An 18,492-nucleotide genomic window follows, 5' to 3' on the forward strand; every position below is an offset into this window, starting at 1 on the left:
ATTTTGATTGGGATTTCTTTGAATATATACATCAAGTTGGGAAGTACTGACATCTTGACAGTATTGAGTCTTCTGCTCCATGAACATGGAGCATTTCTCCATGTATTTATTTATTTAAAGAACAAACTTTTAAAAAATATTATTTATTTATTTATTTACTTGACTGCACCAGGTCTGAGTTGCCACATGTAGGATCTTCAATCTTTGTTGTGGTATGTGGGATCTTTTTAGTTGTGGCATGAGGGATCTTTAGTTGCACACACAGACTCTTAGTTGAGGCATGTGAGATCTAATTCCCTAAGCAGGGATCGAACCCAGGCACTCTACATTGAGAGCATGTAGTCTTAGCCACTGGACCACCAGGGAAGTCCCTCCAATTATTTAGTTCTTATTCACTTTTGTTCTTCATAGTTTTGCAATTTTCCTTATATATATCTTATACATTCTTTTAAGACTTATGTCTAATTATTTGATTTTTGAGGGTGCTAATGTAACTGAAAGAGATGGGAATACCAGACCATCTGACCTGTCTCTTGAGAAACCTGTATTCAGGTCAGGAAGCAACAGTTAGAACTGGACATGGAACAACAGACTGGTTCCAAATAGGAAAAGGAGTACGTCAAGGCTGTATATTGTAACCCTGCTTATTTAACTTATATGCAGAGTACATCATGAGAAACGCTGGGCTGGAAGAAACACAAGCTGGAATCAAGATTGCTGGGAGAAATATCAATAACCTCAGATATGCAGATGACACCACCCTTATGGCAGAAAGTGAAGAAGAACTAAAGAGCCTCTTGATGAAGGTGAAAGAGGAGAGTGAAAAAGTTGGCTTAAAGCTCAACGTTCAGAAAACTAAGATCATGGCATCTGGTCCCATCACTTCATGGGAAATAGATGGGGAAACAGTGGAAACAGTGTCAGACTTTATTTTTTGGGGCTCCAAAATCACTGCTGATGGTGATTGCAGCCATGAAATTAAAAGACGCTTACTCCTTGGAAAGAAGGTTATGGCCAACCTAGATAGCATATTTAAAAGCAGAGACATTACTTTGCCAACAAAAGTCCGTCTAGTCAAGGCTATGGTTTTTCCAGTGGTCATGTATGGATGTGAGAGTTGGACGGTTAAGAAAGCTGAGTGCAGAAGGATTGATGCTTTTGAACTGTGGTATTGGAGAAGACTCTTGAGAGTCCCTTGGACTGCAAGGAGATCCAATCAATCCATCCTAAAAGAGATCAATCCTGGGTGTTCATTGGAAGGTCTGATGTTGAAGCTGAAACTCCAATACTTTGGCCACCTCATGCGAAGGGTTGACTCATTGGAAAAGACCCTAATGCTGGGTAGGATTAGGGGTGGAAGGAGAAGGGGACGACAGAGGATGAGATGGTTGGATGGCATAACCGACTCAATGGACATGGGTTTGGGTGGACTCCGGGAGTTGGTGATGGACAGAGAGGCCTGGCATGCTGCAATTCATGGGGTCACAAAGAGTCGGACACGACTGAGCGACTGAACTGAACTGAACTGAATGTAACTGATATTGTGTCTTCAATTTCTATTTTTCATGTTTTCCTTACTGGTATTTAGGAAAGTGACTGACTTTTTAAATTTATTTATTTATTTAGTTTTTGGTTGCTGGGTCTTCATTGCTTTGCATGACCTTTCTCTAGTTGTGGCAAGCATGGGCTACTCTTCATGGCAGTTCACAGGCTTCTCATTACAGTGACTTCTCTTGTGGTGGAGCACAGGCTCTAGGCATGTGGGCTTCAGTAGTTGCAGCTCGAGGGCTTCACTAGTGGCACATGGGTTTGGTCGCTCCACGGCATGTGGAATCTCCCCAGACCAGGGACTGAAACTTTGTGCCCTGCATTGGCAGGCAGTTTCTTATCCACTAAGCCACGAGGGAAGTCCATGACTGACTTTTGTATATTAACCTTGCTATAATTGCTTATTGGTTCCAGCAGGTTTTTGTTGTTGTTGTTGATTCTTTTGGATTTTATACATATTATGTCATTTGCAAACAAAGATAGTTTTATTTCTTTCTTCCCAATCTGTATAACTTTTCTTCTCTTTTTTTGTTTTATTGCATTAGCTAGAACTGCCAGTCGGAGAAGGCAATGGCACCCCACTCCGGTACTCTTGCCTGGAAAATCCCATGGATGGAGGAGCCTGGTAGGCTGCAGTCCATGGGGTCGCTAAGGGTTGGACGCGACTGAGCGACTTCACTTTCACTTTTCACTTTCATGCATTGGAGAAGGAAATGGCAACCCACTCCAGTATTCTTGCCTGAAGAATCCCAGGGACGGGGGAGCCTGGTGGGCTGCCGTCTATGGGGTCGCATAGAGTCGGACACGACTGAAGCGACTTAGCAGTAGCAGAACTGCCAGTACAGTGTTGAAAAGGAGGGATGAAAGGGGACATCCTTACCTTGTTCCTAATCTTAGTGGGGAAGCTTCAAGTTTCTTATTATTAAGTATGATGTTAGTTGTAGGTATTTTGGTATTAATTATCAAGTGGTGGAAGTTTGCCTCTATTCCTAAGAATTTACTGATGAATTTATTGAGAGGTTTTTTTTTTATCATGAATCAGTGCTGGATTTTAATGAAATCTTTTTCTGCATTTACTGATATGATTGTGCAATTTTTCTTTTTTAACTTATTGATGTGATTGGCTGCATTACTTGATTTTTGAATGTTGTACCAGTCTTGCATACCTGGGATAAATCCTGATTGGTCATGGTGTATAATTCTTTTTATATATTGCTGAAGTTGGTTTGCTAATATTTCATTGAGGATTTTTGCATCTATGTTCATGAGAGATATTTGTTTGTAGTTTTCTTTTCTAGCAATGTCTTTTTCTGGTTTTAATATTAAAGTAGTGCTGGCCTCATAGAATGGGTTAGGAAGTAATCCTTTTCCTTCTATCCTCTAAAAGAGATTGTAGAGAATTGGTATAATTTCTTCCTTAAATGTTTGGGTGAATTCATCAGTGAACTCATCTGGATCTGGTGTTTTCTGCTTTTGGGGGCGTATTAACTCAATTTTGTTGATAAATCGGCCTATTCAGATTGTCTATTTCTCCTTGTGTGAGTTTTGGCTGCTTGTGTGTTTCAAGATATTGGTCCATTTCATCTAGGTAGCCATATTTGTGGGCATAGAGTTGTTTGTGGTATTCCTTTATTATCCTTTTACAATGATCCCTCTTTCATTTCTGATATTAGTAATTTGTGCTCTCCCTCTTTTCTTAGGTAGCTATAATTAGCCTGGCTAGAGGCTTATCAATTTTATTGATCTTTTAAAAAACTCAGTTTATTTTTGTTGATTTTCTCTATTGATTTCTTGTTTTCAATTTCACTGATTTCTGTTCTTTGGATTTAATTTGCTCTTTTTTTTTCTTGTTTCCTAAGGTGGAAAATTAGATTATTGATTTTAGATTTTTCTTCTTTTTGAATATAAGGATTCAATGCTATAAATTTCCCTCTAAGCACTGCTTTTGCTGCATTCCACACATTTTGATAAGTTGTGTAATCATTTTCATTTAGCTCCAAATATCTTAAAATTTGTCTTGAGATTTCTTCTTTGACCTTTGTGTTATTTAGCAGTGTGTTTAATCTCCATGTATTTTGGGATTTTCCAGTTATCTTTCTGTTATTGATTTCTATTTTAATTCCACTGTTGCCTGAGAGCAGACATCATATGATCTTTATTCTTTTAAATCTGTGATGGCCCAGAATGTGGTCTATGTGAATGTTCCATATGAGCTTGAGAAAAATGTATTTTACTGTTGTTGGACAAAGTAATCTATGTATGTCAGCTATATCCAGTTGATTAATAATGCTATTGAATTCAACTATGTCCTTACTTATTTTCCGCCTACTGGATCTGTCCATTTCTTATACAAGAGTCTTGAAGTCTCCAATTATAATAGTGGATTCATCTATTTCTCCTTGAAGTTTTATCAGATTTTCCCTCACTTAATGATAAAGAAGAATTTTACAAGATACAGGAGAGATTGGGTTCAACTATGAACACAATAAAGACAAGTGGGATTTTATAGCTAATAACCAGAGTGAAAGGGTCAGTGGATGGAAAATTACTAAGAAGACATGTTAAGGATGGGGGATTCTTGCTAAACTGACCTAACAGTTTTACTAATGGCAGGCCAAGGAAGTGTGGGATGAGGAACTTGATCATATATCAAAGATGGGAGGATGACTTAGCAGAATTTTTTGCCAAGGGACTTCCTTGGTGGTCTGGTGGTTAAGAATTTGCCTTCCAGTGCAGGGGACATGGGTTCAGTCTTTGGTCAGGGAACTAAGATCTCACATGCCATGGGGCAACTAAGCCCATGCACCACAACTAGAGAGCCTGTGTGCTGCAACTAGAGAATTCTGTGTGCTGCAACTAGAGAAGCCTGAATGCCACAATGAAGAGCTTGTACGCCACAGGACCCAGTGCAACCAAAAAAAAAAAATTCTTTGCCAAGACTGAACTGGACAGACCAAAGAAAAGACATTATTCTTTTCTCTAAACAATTTAAGTCCATTTCTCATCTGGTCACCTTTTGTTTATTAGAGACCAGTTGAACCATATGTTAAGACTAGGAAGTAGAGGATATTTTCTGGATGATGTAAGCCATTGGGCATTTAATGAGGGGAATTTCTGTGGAAATAAAATAACTACAAAGGTTAGTGGTTGGAGCAGATTATAAACCCAGTTTCTGAGTCTAGAAAGCAGCCAGTCAAGAAGATGTCTATACATTGGGCTCAAAGAAGATTTCCTTACACTAGTGGAATGAGGACAGCAGTGGCAATCTGATGGGTTCGCTAGCTTGAAGTTTGCATGGTTGTTTCCTGGAGCAGAACATGGAAGATGCAAGTGTTCCAGTGAACTTCCTGAGTGACCCACACAGCGGCAGGCACAAAGGTTGCCCATATATGATTTGCTGTGGTGATGGCCCCTTTGAGGTTTACATTAAGTTGTCCAGCTTCAGCTTACATAGCTTCTTTAGATTATGGGGGAAGGTCAGCTACCAGACAACCTTGAATCCCAGTAAGGATCTGGGCAGTTATGTTTTAGTTCTCAGCACCACCAAGTCAAGAAGGTGAGAGAAAAATTGGAAATGCCAGTTTGTAAATTGGAAATGCCAGATATTGAGGGAAACTAGAAGAATTAAGAAGCTGGTAAGGACTGACAAAATGTACAAGCTGACATGATTCAGTCCAATTTACAGGTAGACAACAAAGTAGAAAATAAAATGTAGTTTACTAAGAGGTGAAAAACAGTTCAAAGACAATGAACAGGACTACAATCTAATAACCAACAGAGGTGTACTATAGCTTTCTATGGAACGATTTCTCTCTACAGTCACCCCCAACTTTTTCGATTCTTGTTTACAAACTACATCTCATCTCATTAGATTTGGCCTGATTATTTACATAAATGCAGCAGAAAATGGTAATTGACCACATACACTTTTTAAAGTTTGCTTTCCTGGAACTTTTCACAAAGAATTCCACGTTAGACTTTCAAAGGCCTTCTTGAAGCCAAGCCAAGAACTTGCTACCAGATTTCACTTGCAATACTTATACATGTGGGTGAATTCCTCTTTTCTTAAGGTCCCCCAAATAGCCCAAGATTCCTGGGTCTTCCTTGCAAGAAGTGACCTTCTTTATTCACCTGTAAGTCTGGGAAATCTGTAAGCCAGGTACCAGGACAGTTTTTTCAAGAGGACTTTGTAAGCATTGTTCTATAAAGTCAATCTTAGTTCTGTAAAACTGTCTAGTCATATCTGATTCTAGCATATTATTTTCAAATATGACATTCCGATCAACATCTTGGGTTATATATGCAATGTTTCTAATTATGTCCTGTTATGAGGAAGACAGATTCTTATTGAACTTATGCAAATAATTATATTGTCATGGAAATAAGAATACTTAATAAGAGTTTTCAAATTCTGGAAGAATCAGTTAGGGAGAAAAGTTTCATTTCTGTTTAAAAAAGTACAGTCTACTAGTTGTTATTAGTATAGCTAACTTAAGAGAAAAGAGAAAGGGGTTCTTTAAATCCAGCAGCAATATTCCAAACAAAAGCCATAATCATCCTTCATTCAGTGCCATATAATTCATTCTTATTCTGCTTGATTTTGGGTTAGCAGTTTAATGAACCCATTAGCTTCTCCACTGGAGTTCTGAAAATCCTAACTAAATCCAGTGGTATGGTCTCAAAATTATTTAAATAATGCCATCAGAAGCCTGTGCCCCTGGTTACCTGGCAAAGTCCTTTTTGGGTCCTTGAGATTGAGTGTTAAATTTTCAGGAATTTTGTGAGTGGGTTGATGTCACATTGGTAGTTTGAAATTGGCTATGGTGAGTGTATTTACATCACCAAAATCAGTAAATTAAGGATCTCCTCCAGCACTCAGAGCTGGTAGTTAAACATTTACCAGCACGACACTAGGCACCTCCAACTCAGCATACCTCAAACTGATGAGTTTTCTAGTTTGAAGTTTGTATCTCCTCTTGTAAAGCCCACTCTTCACCCTATATTCCAATCTTTATGTGAATGATGTCACTATAGATCCAGCTGTCAATTAAGAATCGTTGGCATTGTCCGTGACTCCTTTTTCCCAATCACTCACCACATCAGTCACTGAGTCTTGTCAGTTCTCCCTCAGAAATATTTTCCTGAACTAATAGGCTCTGTCACTATCTTAATTCAAGCTCCTATCATTTTTTACCTGCACAATTGCAATAACTTCCTGAGTGATCTGCCTGTCTCCAGTACATCTCGACACTATTTCTCACATAGTCTTCCTGAAACACCTCAATGCAATCCCATCAATCGTCAACGTAAAGACTGCAGCTGGGTCTCCTTTACTTGTAGGAAAATGTCCAAGATTGTCAAGCAGCACCCACAAAAGCCTTCATAATCTGGCCTCAAGCCTTCTTCAGATTTATATCTCCCCTTCTCCCTACTGTATACCCCATGATCCAGTATGAATTGCTTATTGTTCTCCAAATGTAGCCTACTCTTTCAAAATTTTATACCTTGGCTAATGATATTCCTTCTGCCTGAAATCCTCCCTACCACTCCAGAGTCTGGGAAATTTCCCCTATTCTTTGAAGACCCAGCTCAGAGTTAATATTCTTTGTGAACTTTCCCATGGAAAGTTAGTCTCCTTCCTCCTCCACACAGGGTCTGTTCATGCATCTAATATAGAACTAAACAGTGTTTTGTAGCTATCTGTTTTATAGTTCTGACTCACACCCTACTAGACTGTGCCTTATCCCAGAGCCTAGCATAGCACTTAAAACATAGTGAGAGCTCAAGATATGTTGTTGAAAGAACAGATGGGAGGATGAATGAATGGAGTTGATTCCTAGCTCTAATAACTGGGCTGTTTCCTAGGGCCCATCCTTTAAGCCTCATTCAGGTGCCCCCAGCTCCTCAGTCCTACCTCGGTGCCCTGTATGGCCACTTAGTCTTTGCTAGAATAGTGCTTTATCCAGCTCTTGCCAGACCTTTTGACATCTGGCATCATGCTCTGGAAGCCCAGGCCCCATGGCATAGCCTCTGTCACTAGGTGCCAGAAATTCTGGCTGCCAACCACCTGCCAGTCTGGGCTTCTTCCTAGTGTCTGCTGCATCCTGGTTACCCTGACGCTTGCTCTACCTGCCTGTCTAAACAACTGGCTGGGGCTTCTGCTGCTGCTTCCGGGATCATCTACTTTACCTGGTCTGTTTCAAAGTCCTGGCCCTCCTTATTCTAGCTTCCCTTGCCATCAAAGGAGTTTCATTTCTATCAGTATCCAACTAGCAGATTAGGTAAAGCACGCTGATTAAATTCATGGGCTCTAGATTCTAACTGCCTAGATTCAAATCTCACCACTTCCACTTACAGCCAGATGTGTGATCTTGGGGCAAGTCACTTCATCTCTTTGAACCACAGTTTGCTCATCTGCAACATGTGCATAATAACGATACCTACATCATAAGGCCAATGTGAGACATAAATAAGGTAATGTGCTTAACACAGAACGTGGCATATAGTATGTACTCAATAACTATTTGCTATTATTCCTTTTTTTAAACCACATTATTTATTTGTTATTCATTTGGCTGCATCGCATCTTAGTTGTGGCTTGCGGGATCTTCATTCGGTCATGTAGGATTCTTTATTGTGGTGCACGGACTTTCTAGCTGTGGTACACAGGCTCCAGAGTGCCCGGGCTTCAGTAGTTACAGCATTCAGATTTAGTTACTCTGCAGAGTGTGGGATCTTAGTTCCCCAACCAGGGATAGCACCTATGTCCCCTGCATTGCAAGGTGGACCCCTAACCACTGGACCACCAGGGAAGTCCCTGCTATCATTCTTATTTTTATGTTTCCAGTATCTAGGACAGAGGTGGCACTCAACAAATGTGCACTGAAAAGGAGGAGGAAAAAGAATAACAATCAGCAGTTATTCAAGCTTTCCTGATCAAAGTCTACTTCATCTAAATCTACTCCCACCTCAGGATGTAAATACCTTATGGCCATTTGGTTCCGTCACTTACCTATTTCTGAAATCCCACCTCCTCTAGAAATCCTTTTACAATTAAGAGGCAATAGCTTTGCTTGTCCCAATCCACTTAGGTCTAAAACTCTCACAACTGCCCACCTCCACTTTTCATCACAATTACATGCATTTATCCTGATTTCTTAGCCACAAACTGCACTGATCCCCAGATGTATCACTGGCATAAATATCTCTGGACTACACATTTTACCACATTAACCCACTTCTCTCCCCCATCTCCATGTGTGCTTTCTGCATTTTTGGTGTCACTTACCCCTTGTTGCCTTTGATGGTCATGGCAAGGGCTTTGTGTAAACTAATGAGGACAGACAGAAATTTGAGTAGAGAAATGCTTCCGGATTGTTTTTTGATGAAGATGAAGGAGACGAGGTGGAAGCAGAGCTGAGGAAGGGATAAGATTTGTGTCCCTACTTGCTCTTCATGCCAGCAGGGGCAGAAAGCATGCCGCTTCTTTCTTATTCATTGGCTACATTCCTCTCAGAGGCCAGAGGGACAATGCAAATGAGCTGTGGATGGGACTTAGCCAAGGGTCCTCCAAAAGGAAAGCAGCGGGGCTGATGAGGAGTGAACAGAAAAGGAAGGTGCCTTACATATTTCTCAGCAACTTCTTTTCCTCAAGTGACAAACTACTCTTTCTTCCCAGAGACACAATACCAAAGTGCATAAGCTCCCTCTGAATAGCTGAGAGCACTTTGCAGACGGGGTGCTTCCTGAGTCTCTAGCCTTTGGTATGATACTCCAGGGAATTTGTTGTGCACCCACTACCTACAAAGCCCTATACAGGCAGTGTTAAACCTAGGCGAACTGAAGCTTTCAATCACAGGTTTTAGCTGTGGCCCAAGAGAGAGAAGGGGTAAGTGGTGATAAGCGAGCGTGTGAACAAGAAAGAGCAACTGAGCCTACAAATGCCCAAAGGGGACACATTTAGCCAGTCCCTTTCCCACTTTCTAGTATAGATCTACTATTAATGCTTGCTTCACTTGACTCTAACCAGCAAAGCATGCTGTGAGGACCCTTACCCAGGTGGAAGTCCATGCATTCACCTGTATAAGTGGACGGGGTGCAGGACAGCTTTTAAGTTCGGTTTCAGCCCCCTACTTGTTTTTCTCACCCCCTTCCCACGCCATTAACGACTCAAGGTCTGTTTCCTCTTTGGGTCTGCAGTCCCAAGCACAGTTGTCACATGTGGCCTGATGTAGATGCCCGAGAGACTGACAGAAATGTTTGAAAACTTCCACCCTAATCGTGCCTCCCCTGACTCCTCCCTCTGCGAGGCCAGCCATGGGAGCGGGGCTGCTTGACCTTTGCTAGCCGCCTGGGGTTTGGCATTGAGCTGGAAACAGAGGCAGAAAGCCACCCCATCACAAGAAAGGGAAAGCTGAAAGAACAGTGACGGGTTAAGCTCCTTAGAAGGAAAAAAACCTTCACGTTCCTGCACGGAAATTCCGTCTTTTGCTTCTATATGGTTCAAGTACACTGTAAAGACTAGACCCGATAGGATTCACAAAAACCATTCCCCCAAGGGTGGAGGACAACAAGGAGCGAAGAAAGAAAGAAGGGGCGGGGCGGGTATTAGGAAGGACAGAGAACGAAGAACTTCAGGGATGAGTCATCAAAAAGAAGCTAGGAAAGAGAGCGGAACTAGTAATCCGCGCTGGGAAGGAGACGAGCATTCATTAGGCATCGACGGTGTCAATCACATCTGCTCCACAAATGACCTGAGAGCCTTCCAGGCTTCTCAGACCGGAAAAAGGGTCTCGGTGGGCGGTCTAAAGGCTTTGAAATCGGAAAAGACAGAGCGCGAGCAGCCGTCCGAGCAGCTGATACAGCAAAGGCAGGTTTCTTGGAAAGATGGCGTTTGCCATCAAGGTCACATGGCCACTTTAGGGGACTAAACGAGATACTAGGGAGAATGATAGGAACAGCCAGCTAGGATTCAGATTTTCAGAAGCAGTTTCGAATCCAAACAATTTTTTTTTGTCAGTTAAATTCATAAGCACACTTAGGTTCATGGAAACAGGTCCTAAAAACCATCAAAACGACATCTGAAGCGGGTGGAGTTTCACTGGGGCGCTTCTCTTTCAGGGAGCTGGAAAGAGTGAGGGATCCCAGGAGTCAAGGGGACTGCAGAACCAGAAGGCAGCTGGGTGCCGGGCCAGAAGGCAACGTGGGAGGTAGATTCAACCGGGGACTGCCAATCTCACCAGATCTATGTCAGGCTGAAGTCTAGGCAGCTTGCTCTAACTTCAGACCTCACTTGATTTTGCAAGGTTGTCCCGACAAAAGGACTTGGTTGGGTGTCCTGTACATTGTACCAGGTAAGTTCACCAATAGTTAGCCTTTAGTTGGTCCAGGATAGGACGAGAAATGTTAGTTAACCGCTAAACTATTTGTATCTTCTTTTGTTAGATTTATTATCTGTTAGTTTCCTAGCCAATGTTATTTTTTAAAAAAATGGCAACCCGGTTGTAACTAAACTACAGGATAAAAGGATTTGTTAACTTCTTGGCCAGTCAAGTTAGGGGGCATCCACTCATGCTGCCCTGAATTGTAGGGACCACGGAAGAGCTGGAACATATATGTTTTGTGATCCGAGAATGGAAGCATTCTGATCTAGCTGATTCCTTCCATTTGCACTTCAACCATTTTCACGCTCCCACCCACAATCCATACTCCAAACTGGGAGCTGCCCAAGATTCCCAACACTCAGAAGAGCCTGCAAAGGCTGTGCCTAAGAAGATGGGGCACAACAGAAAAGGAGACTTCAAGGGTACCTGAGAATGCAGGCGGTGGCAGAGGGGTTCACGTCTTGACTAGCTCAGTCTTGTCCTTACTCAGCTCTGGCCATCCCAATTCAAGTGACCCCCTCAAACTACCCTCTAGTATTACCCCATTGTGAGGCATCATCAGACTAGTTTGGTTTTAGTTTTATTGATTGTTTTGAATCCATTCAGGAATGGGGTTTGAGGACAAAGGGGGCCATTTGCTGTTCTACTCTTATTTTCCCTCCCCTAACCATTTAGAAGGGCTGTAGGAAGTCTAAGGAGCTTGCCAGGTGGCTCAGTGGTAAAGAATCCGCCTGCCAAAGCAGGAGATGCAGTTCAATCCCTGGGTCAGGAAGATCCTCTGGAGAAGGAAATAGCAACCCACTCCTGTATTCTTGCCTGGAAAATTCCACGGACAGAAGAACCTGGTGGGCTACAGTCCATGGGGTCACAAAGAGTCTGACACGACTAAACATGCATGCACACGAAGCAAAGTGTAGCCTCAGGGAGCTGATTTCTTATGGAAAAGTTTGAGCTCAGTCATTCTAGACCAGTATAACTCACACTGGAGGAAACCCTTAGGCCTGAGCTCAAAGGGAAACCAGACCTTTTCACTGTTCCTCCCTTGGCCACCCTAGAGGCTCACAGCAGGTCTTTTGGTCAGATCTGAAAGAGAGCTCTTGTAGCGTCTGTTACCGATATTTAAGCCATTGTAAGAAAGCGTGAGTGGGAAGGGGGTGGAAGGAGGAGGACACAGCAAACATAAACCTGTAGTCCTTGGGAAAGCACACATCTCCAGGGGTACTCTGAGGAAAATAGAAGCTTTAATGACAGAAAAAAGGATGGCCAAGAGGCTTGACTGGAGCAGCACTTTCTCTTCCTCCCTCTTTTTTTTCTGTTAACACAGACCCCAAAGCGACTCTACCCTACTGGAAGGAAGCTAGCCTCCTTCTGTAGATGCTGGGCGGCGCTCCGGGGCTCTCAATTTAGGAAGGAGGCTGCTATATTCCATCTCGGACACCAGGTGGCACCAAATCATAAGCATAACTCCAAAGAAAACTGGTAGGACCTTGAGAGTCCTTGAACTATTTTTCTCTCCCTCCTTATTCCCCACATGGAATTGAAAAATAAGAAACCTTTCAGATATGGTGGATAACTCTAATTCAGTAAAAACACTTAAATCTTTAATCTTCCAGCGGAAGGTTCCTAGGATTTAAATGCAGCCTTATTCCCCACCCTTCCCTGAGACCTAGTTCTCAGCTGCAGATAAGGAAAATGGTGACTTTCCTGGAATCATTTCAGATGCCTCCACCCTCCAGAAGAGTTGTTTTTCTCCCAGGTGGTCAGCTGAGAAGTAGCAGACATCAGACCTCAGAGGCTCTGCTCAAATCCTGGGCCCCCTTCTGAAGGGCCAAGTGTTCTGTCATGGGTGTGCTAGGAATGACCATGTCTATAAACAAGTTGCAATGTGGCCAACCAGCCTCATGGCCTCTTACAGCCAAACAGGACTGCTTCCAGGCCCCACAAATACGCACCATAAGTCCCCATTCCCAGGTTCCTCCACCTGGAATCCTGTCTTCTTTCAGCCATTTCTGTCAGATCCAAGCTATCCTTGAGGTGCAGATGGAACTCCATGAAGCCTTCCTTCATTTCCCCCAGTCTGAAGGGACCTGTGCTTTTCTAAATTACCATAGTGACTTGTGCCATTTTCCCTATTTGTTGTTGTTCAGTTGCTAAGTTGTCTCCGGCTCTTTGTGACCCCATACTGCAGCACCCCAGGCTTTTCTCTCCTTCACTGTCTTCCAGAGTTTGCTCAAACTCCTGTCCATTGTGTCGATGATGCCATCCAACTATCTCATCCTCTGTCACCCCCTTCTCCTCCTGCCCTCAGTCTTTGCCAGCATCAGGGTCTTTTCCAATGAGTTGGCTCTTCACAACAGATGGCCAAAGTATTGTAGCTTCGGCTTCAGCATCAGTCCTTCCAATGAATATTCAGGGTTGATTTCCTCGTTTGCTCTATGCTTCTACTTCATGTCTCCCCTACGAAATTGTGACCTCCTCAAGGGCAAAGACCATAGCCTATGTACCTTTTTATACCCTATATTGATGAACACAGTAGGCACTCAATATATAATGATGATGATATGTTACATTTGTATAGTGGTTGTGCTGTGCTAAGTCGCTTCAGTTGTGTCCGACTCTTTGCAACCCTATGACTGTAGCCTACCAGGTTTCTCTGTCCATGAGATTCTCCAGGCAAGAACACTGGAGTAAGTTGCCATACTCTCCTCCAGGGGATCTTCTCAACCCGGGGATCAAACCCATGTCTCTTATGTCTCTTGCATTCGCAGGTGGGTTCTTTACCACTAGTGCCACCTGGGAAGCCCTTGTATGGTGCTTATAGTTTACAAAATACATTCACATCCATTTTCCCATTTAATCCTAAGAACAACCCTGTGAGGTAGGCATGAGCATCCCTATTTTACAGATGAGCAAACAGACTCAGAGAAGTTAACGAACTTTCTCAAGGTTGTACAGCTGGGAAGAAGCAGAGATAGATCTGAATGCAGGGCTTCTGACCCTAAATTCAGTTCTTCCAATTTTCTCTACCTGAGCTGGTGGCTGGGAATTCTTTCATGGAGACTGAGGTCATGGAATTCATCATGGGACTGGGGGAAAGGGAGAAGGGGAAGATCTAAAGGTTAAACTCCTTTCATCTCTGCTCCCTTTGTACCCGTCCCCCTCCCTTGCTTCCTTGTTTCCAAAGATTATTTCAGAATGCAATCTTACTTTGTTTAAGAATGTCCTGGTTTGAGATGTCCTTGTAGATAAGAAGAAAACATGTGAGGTGAAGATAGGACAGTAAAGGTGTATTCACAGCTGGTGACTAATGGATCTTTGGGGGCTTGAAGGGAGGTCCCTGGCCTGTCCAATAATTTAACTAACGACTTGGATCAGGACATTGATGGCATGTTTATCAAATTCGTAAATGATGCTGGTTTCAGGAAGATCCCAAGAGGCCATAATGAACCAGGGAAATGAAATGTAAAGTTTCGTAGTTGAGTTCATCGAAACCAAATACTTACGTGTAAGGTAGGCGAGACATGACTCTGTGAAAAGGTTTCAGGTGTTTGAGGTGCCTGTAAGCTCATTTTTGACACTAGCTGCCTGAAATGCTAATGAATTCAGGGCTAGGATGTGGAAGATTACATTTGTGCCTTCTTCTCTGCTCATTAGACCACAGTGGAGGACTGTCTTTAGCCTTGGACACCACACAAGAACAGGAGCATTAGCAACCTGGAGCATGCACGAAGCACAGAGACCAGGAGTATGAGAGGACTCGAGAATCACTGTATGTGAACTTGAAGAAGGGATCATAAAGGGGGTGGTGGTGGTTTGGGATCAAGTTTTCATATGTCAGAACCCTCATCACATAGAAGATGGATTCATCTTGTTTTGCTCTGTAAGAGGGACAAAGGGCATGTGCTCTGGGAAAACATACTTTGACTCAACCTAAGGAAGAACTTTATGATGGTTCAAGATGACCAAATATTATGCAATGGTCAGCTTTGAAAGGACAAGATATTCCCATCACTGGAGGTATTTAAACAGAGACAAGATAACTATTTGGCAAAGGCCGCAGAAGGAATCAAGCAGCAGATCATAGGGGTGAGGAATTAGGCAACCATTAAGTTGGCTTCTGACACTGTAATTTGGGGATTCAAGTCAGGGGTAGGGGTTGGGGCCAGAGGTGAACATAGTTGTACCTCAAAGTAGGTACCTCTCAACTAGTTATTATCTCTGCCTCCAGCTTGCCCTGCTCAGAGGCTTCAGAAATATTTTTCTGAATACTTTATCATGAGACTTTCCAGCTCATCATAGAATCTCAGTAACGCTAGAGGTCACTGGGCTCAGTCCTTTATCAGATGCTTTCTTTGCCTTTGAATCACCCACAAGGAGTGATTATCTAGTCACTGTTTAAATATCTCTGGTGATGGCAAGCTGCCTACCATTTGAGTTAGTCCTTTCTAATTTCAGAGAGTGTTATTAATCTTAGAAAGTTCTTCTTAAACATAGCGAAATGTTTATGTCAGGATGTCGGGATTAAGAATTTTTTTCGTCTCTGTTTTTGAAGCTGTTGGTAATAAATTTTAAAAGGACTTCAAAAGGCTGGAATCATGAGCCAAAACTTTTATTATCATTTTTTCATTATAAAAAAGAAAAAAAAAAGCCTCTTCCTTCTAGTCAGCCCAAATCTACTTTCCTGTAACTTCCACCCCATTAGATCTCAGAGCCCTTGGAGTCACACACAGAATAAATGTCCAGCTTCCTCTTCACTATGAGCCCAGTAATGATTTGCTGACAGTAAAGAAATTTCTCTGGGAGTTTGCTAGTTCCCTCACTATTCTCACCACTCTTTATCTGGCTGTACTTTTGTTGACGTGTCCCTTGAAGTGTGATGCCGGCATTGAACAGAGGGCCTCAGGTGTGGTCTGACCAGTACAGAGTAGCACAAGATGATCACTTCCTTTATTCTGGATGTCATGCTCTTATTAGTATCGCTTAAGGTCTTGATACTTTTGGTAACAACCAAACCACCCTTTTGACTCGTGGATCATGATGAGCTTCCATTTACTCTAAAACCCTCTAAGTCACATCTGACACTTCTTAACAGTTACACTGTTACATTTTGAAGTTAAAAAAGGTGACATCATCTTTGTCCTTGTAAACTCTGATTTTGCTATAGCGAGTCCATCATACCAGCCTCTTGACATCTGTACAAGTTCTTATTCTGTCATCTCACATTTTGGCACTTCTTCCCAGGTATGTGTAATTTTCAAAGTTGATCTAGTGACATGAAAACCGGAAATCGCCTAGAATTCCCACATTTCTTCATATTGTCCTAAGAGTATGGTGAGAGAATGTTTCTTTGAGCTCCACTGTAGGGGTAACATTCTAATCTACCCATCAAGTCAGCCTATCAAAGGAAATGAGCTTGAGTGGGAAATGGTTTTTCCAGAATCCATGCAGGGGCTAAGTGTTCTTCTCTTCCTTTTGTAAGCGCTCACCAACCCTCATTTGTTCTAGAATCTTGCCCGCAATCAATATTTAACTCACTGATCTCAGTGATGCAGCAGTGTGCATCCCTTTCACCCTCCATGGGGTTTTCAAAGCCGTCACCAGTTGTCCTGCAACTGGAGCTGCAGGTCGTCACAATGCCCTGGGCTGTTATTGACCCAGACTAGGAGATGGAGTTGCTCAGAGCAGCTAAAGGCTCTCTGGGACTAGACTCCCTTGAGGAGCCTCTCTCTGGGGCTCACTTTGTCCCTTTGACTCTGAAAATCCTTCTCCTTGCAGAAAAGCAGCAGCATAGGAGTTGCCAAGGAGATTTTGTTTCCTGTCTGTGAAACCATTAGCACATGAAAGAAAAATCAGGGCCCCCCATTATTCATCTGGCAACACCCAAACTCTTCTGCTGTTATGAAGACCTCCACAACCTGCCTTTCTAATCTTTCCAAATGATTTCCCATCATTTGACTTGAACCTTTTACTTCTGTCAAGCCAGTTCCCTCACTGCTCCTCAAGCACATTTAGAATCTTACCTCCATGCTCTGGCTGAGGACTTTCCCCCAATTTGGAATGCCCACTATTCCACCACCCACCCAGATCTTACCATAGCTTTTCTTGCAATTTCTCCAGCTCTTTTTACCTTTACCATACAATTGAAGTCACAGAGATTATGCATTTTACTCATCTGATCACAGTTCAGTTTTGTCTTCCTGACAGTATGCACCCCAAAGGGGGTATATTTTATCCCTCATAGTATATAAACCAGAACAGGGCCTGGCTTACAGTCCTGATAACCATCCTTGCTTCCCATGGAAATTTTCCACAGTGACTGACCTCTGGCCCTTCACACACACCATGAGTTCAGATCCCAAGATATCTGTGTCCAGCTCCTCAAAAGACTAATATAGAAACTAGATAAATCTAGAGATGCAGGCTGGATCCGGTTTAGGCCCTAATGATTTTTGCTACATGAAATCAAATCCAAGTATACCCTCAGCCTTTTAAGCAAGAACCTGGGCTTTTTTTTTTTTTTTTTGGCTGGACTCGGGGCTAGAAGTCAACAAGGGGGCCAAGAACACTCAAACCACCCAGGCACAGCACTGACTGTCAATTAGACTGAAACTCTGCCTGCATTAGAGGTCACGCAGACCTTTTTTAGGTGTGAAGACCAACTATGATCTCTCACTGATGAGTCCTAAATAGGGTTGGAGCTGGGTTTGCTATGGCACCTTTAGTTCTTAGAGGAGAGACAATGTCTACATCCTCCCCAACTAGAAAGCCTCCTAATTTGGAGGCACACACACCCCCCTCCAAAGAGGAGGCTCATTTTGGTATATGTGACATGGAGTAATCAAAGGATCATAATAACAAAGACTGAATTGATCTAAAATGGTCACATAACCCAGCCCCCTGCATTCAGAAAGATGAACACCATTGCTTCCCTTAGTCACTCACTCAATTTGGCAACTGTTATTGAGGACATACTACATGCCATGATTAATTCTTATCTACAGCAAAGTTTTGCCTTGTATCTAACTTAATCTTTTCCCCTCTATCACTCTCAGAAGAAACAGAGAACAGATCACCAGCTCTGTCCTGATTTAGGAGATGATATATCTCCTAATTTTCTGATGATGATATGTCACACTTGTCATATAGTAGGTGCTCCACAATTATTGAATGTTATTTCGTCAGCTTCCTCCTTTCTAAATTAAAAAGAAAACTTAGTCCTTTGGCACATTGTTTTTGCTCTTCTCCAGATCCTCTCTAGCTTTTCCACGTATGCTGAAAATGTGTTGACCAAGGGCAGACCCATTACTGTTTTCAAAGTCCTAACCAATGTTAGGTAGAGTGGAGAAAATTGAGAACCATGAGAAAGATCATATGTTACTGGACTACATTCTAGGTCTGTTTCTAACACTGTGACATTGTGTTTTTCTGAGCCCATTTCCTCAGTTTTAAAATAAGTGGGTTGGACTACATGACTTTGAGCTTACTTCTAAAAACTCAGACTGCGATTACTTCCCAGTGACTCCATACTAAATTTTTGTTATTATGTGCTAGTATCCAAGTT

At 42.5% G+C, this 18,492-nt stretch overlaps 1 protein-coding gene and 1 long non-coding RNA gene across 3 annotated transcripts in view; one reads left to right on the plus strand and one right to left on the minus strand.

Moving 5' to 3' along the window:
• The window catches only part of GJB1 (gap junction protein beta 1), a 36,712-nt gene extending 26,888 nt beyond the window's left edge, over nt 1-9,824 (minus strand). The window contains exon 1 of the mRNA XM_081566256.1: nt 9,627-9,824. The gene's annotated coding sequence lies outside the window, so the exon portion shown is untranslated. The remainder of the gene's footprint in view (nt 1-9,626) is intronic.
• Nucleotides 9,825-10,356: 532 nt separating this feature from the next.
• LOC145536669 (uncharacterized) lies at nt 10,357-15,516 on the plus strand. 2 transcript variants are annotated; one of them, XR_014075946.1, is made up of 4 exons: nt 10,357-10,417; nt 10,669-10,757; nt 10,854-10,901; nt 14,586-15,516. It is a non-coding gene; the product is annotated as an uncharacterized LOC145536669 (long non-coding RNA). The 2 variants fall into 2 exon arrangements; XR_014075947.1 differs by lacking the exons at nt 10,669-10,757; nt 10,854-10,901.
• The last annotated feature ends 2,976 nt before the right edge of the window (nt 15,517-18,492 follow it).

This window comes from Giraffa tippelskirchi, chromosome X (assembly GCF_054371585.1).
Source record: "Giraffa tippelskirchi isolate mGirTip1 chromosome X, T2T-mGirTip1v1.2.pri, whole genome shotgun sequence".
In the NCBI taxonomy this organism is placed as follows: Eukaryota; Metazoa; Chordata; class Mammalia; order Artiodactyla; family Giraffidae; genus Giraffa; species Giraffa tippelskirchi.